Source organism: Triticum dicoccoides, chromosome 4B (assembly GCF_002162155.2).
Source record: "Triticum dicoccoides isolate Atlit2015 ecotype Zavitan chromosome 4B, WEW_v2.0, whole genome shotgun sequence".
In the NCBI taxonomy this organism is placed as follows: Eukaryota; Viridiplantae; Streptophyta; class Magnoliopsida; order Poales; family Poaceae; genus Triticum; species Triticum dicoccoides.
In genome coordinates, this window is record NC_041387.1 from 169,472,287 (window position 1) to 169,476,216 (window position 3,930).

Consider the following 3,930-nt stretch of genomic DNA (forward strand, 5'->3'; position numbering starts at 1 on the left):
GTCCGCACGCTTAAGGTTACGATGACAGTTATATTATGAGTTTATACATTTTGATGTACCGAAGGTTGTTCGGAGTCCCGGATGTGATCACGGACATGACGAGGAGTCTCGAAATGGTCGAGACGTAAAGATTGATATATTGGAAGCCTATATTTGGATATCGGAAGTGTTCCGGGTGAAATCGGGATTTTACCGGAATACCGGGAGGGTTACCGGAACCCCCCGGGAGCTATTTGGGCCATAGTGGGCCTTAGTGGAAAAGAGAAGGGGCTACCCTAGATGGGCTGCGCGCCCCCCTTCCCCTAGTCCTATTAGGACTAGGAGAGGTGGCCGGCCCCCTCCTCCTCTTTTCCCCTCCGAGGAATCCTAGTTGGACTAGGATTGGAGGGGGAATCCTACTCCCAGTGGGAGTAGGACTCTCCTGCGCCTCCCCCCTTGGCCGGCCAGCCTCCCCTCCTCTCCTCCTTTATATACGGAGGCAGGGGCACCTCTAAACACACAAGTTGACACAAGTTGATCCACGTGATCTATTCCTTAGCCGTGTGCGGTGCCCCCTGCCACCATATTCCTCGATAATACTGTAGCGGAGTTTAGGCGAAGCCCTGCTGCTGTAGTTCATCAAGATCGTCACCACGCCGTCGTGCTGACGAAACTCTTCCCCGACACTTTGCTGGATCGGAGTCCGGGGATCGTCATCGAGCTGAACGTGTGCTCGAACTCGGAGGTGCCGTAGTTTCGGTACTTGATCGGTTGGATCGTGAAGACGTACGACTACTTCCTCTACGTCGTGTCATCGCTTCCGCAGTCGGTCTGCGTTGGGTACGTAGACAATACTCTCCCCTCGTTGCTATGCATCTCATGATCCTGTGTGTGCGTAGGAAAATTTTTGAAATTACTACGAAACCCAACAGCTCGCCCATGGTTGGACGCGATCTAGAGTGGTGCAGATAAGAGGAAGGAACAAATAAGTTGTTGATGGGACTGGATCCTACTGCCAACGGCCTGGAGCCCTAGACCGCGACTGCCAGGCGGACGAGAAGGGGAGATTCAGAGAATTCTTTTCTAGGGAGCGCCGGAGCGGGGAGAGAGACGGGATCGGGAGCGATGGGGTGCGGGAGATGAGGAGGCTGCGTGGGCGTGGGACGTGGGGTCGTGGCCTCGTGGGTCTTTTTTTTTCGGGCGGGGATGGAAGAAGCTGAGGAGGGGGAGGTCAAACGAGGTCGAACCATCACGACGTTCGATCCTCTTTTAATAGTAGAGATTAGAACGAGGCTGTAGATTGTGAGTACTAGTAGTATTGCTTATCGTTGAATCAGTGGTAACTATGCTTACGCGGTGTTAATTTCGTGTTAAATGAAAAGGCACCAACAGGAGCAAGGTTTAGCTGTTCGTGTGCGAGCAATTAAAAATTGATGTGAAAACATCACTCAAGGGAGAGGACAGCTTTTTAGGTGAGGCTTTGTGTTGTACTCTCTCGGTCCACTGTTATAAGATGTTCTAACTTTTTTCTGAATAGCATGTATGTAGATGCATTTTAATGTGTTTATTCACTCATTTTAATTCGTATATAGTCCGTACTGAAATATCCAAAACGTCTTATTATAATAGTGAAAGGAGGGAGTAGCATTCTGAAAAGGTAGAAAAGAAAAAAAAAACATATACGGTCTTCAATATACATCCCATCTCACCCTTCTCAACTCGATTGGATGGCACAGATAAAGAGACTATATGAGCTCGCGGGCTGTTTTGAGTTTCCGTATTCGGGACGTATTTGTCCTGAATATCACCTTTTTGAATTCTCACATTATGAGAACATCAAATAAAGCTACATGTTTAAGTGCTTGTGTTTGAGGAAAATAAAGATTATAAAAGAACACACCGAAACATCTTAGATGGTTGTTAAACCACTAATTGTCGAGGGGAAAACCACATAGACTTTACCGCGAGGATTTCACACCATAGTTTACGTCTCCGATCGATCTTGTCATGTTCATCGATAAAGTAGAAGGTGAAATGCCGATCGGCCTCTCCATGGGTGGAAACTATACCTGGCCAAACGTAGGGCCGGGCCGGGCTTCGGGCCAAGCCAAACAAAGCCCGTTGCAAAAAACCTGGGCCCAAGCCCGGCCCGGCCCGGCCGTCGGGCCTAGATTTCAGGCCCGAGCCCGACCCATCAGTCAAAAGCCTACCGGGCCTCGGGCCATGGACCAGGCCTCTTTGTTAAATGGCAAATACGGCGGGCCTGAGCCCGGCCCGGCCATCGGGCCTAAAAATCAGGCCCAAGCCCAGCCCATGGGCAAGGTCGGGTTGGGTCGGGCCGGGCCAAACAAAGCCCATTGCAAAAACCTGGGCCCGAGCCCGACCCGGCCTGGCCGTCGGGCCTAGATTTCAGGCCCGAGCCCGGCCCATCAGTCAAAAAGCCCAGTGGGCCTCGGGCCATGGGCCAGGCCTCTTTGTTAAATGGCAAATACGGCAGGCCCGAGCCCAGCCCGGCCCGACCATCGGGCCTAAAAATCAGGCCCAAGCCCGGCCCATGGGCAAGGTCGGGTCGGGCTTTTTCGGGCCGGGCCGTCCGGGTCGGGTTGCCCATGGCCAGGTCTAGTGGAAACTGACTTGCAAAAGTGCTTACTGCTGAACAATGCCCGGTCAGAGTCTAGCACATCGGCGATGACCGGAACCCACACACTTATATCCATGTCTGCCTCGAGAACTTCAACCTTGAGATTGTAGGAGCGGGAATAGGGTGGATCCTGTCGATGCTACCATCAGCAACTTATCGCTTGGCTCAAGGAGGTGTCGTTCGGTAGAGATGCAATCTTTAGGCTCATGTGGTACCTCCTCGTCCGTCACTATGTTGACGTTGTCTGGCGTGATGCCATCACCGTTGAATGTGTCGTCCTCTGCCTTCACATGCTTCAAATCTTCCTCATCCTCGCTACTCAACATTGCTAGATTATCGTTAATGTCGTCGCCATTACTGGACACTTCTTCGTCGTAGTCATCATTGTCCTCCTCCTCAGCATCATGAACAACAACATCATCGCTGCTAGAATCGGCGTGGTCATCATCACCACCATCGTCATCATCATTGCTTGACACCTCAACGTCATCACCCTCATCCTCATCATCGCTACTTGGGTGTGTGATTACATGCTTAAAATTCACAACCGCGGGATTGTCGTCATCTTCCTCACTTGGATCTAACATGAAGAGACCCTCGCCTTCGATGACCCCATAGTGGCTATCTCCAAGGAACGCGGTGTCAAAGATGCGAGCATACGACTTTGCTCGTGGCTTGGGCTTCTAAGCACCCGACTTTTCAGCTCAAACCGTCAGCATAAGTACCTTGTGGATTTGGAACAATTCTATAGTGATGGCGATCCGGCCCGAGCAGAACAACTACATGGCCGATTACAGAGCCAAATTCGGGAAAGCGGAACGGTTGTGCTGGGGAAAAGATTACGCAAATAGTACATGTGCTTGCCTCCAGAAATATCAGGGCACGTACAATGGAGGCAACACCATATAGCTGCCCCATCTGCCATGTAGGTTGAAACCACTGTCCAACACACATGCATCCAATGCAAATAATGGTTTCGTCAGACAGTGCTTACCTCACATCCTCTCCTCCACTTTTCCTTCTTCTCTCTCTTCTAATCTCACGGGTGCATACAATCTTTCTCTCTTTCTCTGCTTTTCTCTCACAGGACCATGCTCTTTTTCCCGGGGAGACCGGTTCTTCTGCAGGCCACACCTCGTCTACTGCCTTTTTCACCTCTCTCTTCCACGGCTGCTCACATACGACGTGGAACCTGCGAGGCAGCGGTCCACGCTGTAGCGTTGGCCATGCCCTCATCTGCTATTGTCAAGGGCGAGCCAACCGCCATTGGTGATTCTTGTATTGCTGGTCAAGAGAGGAAGGCGGTACAA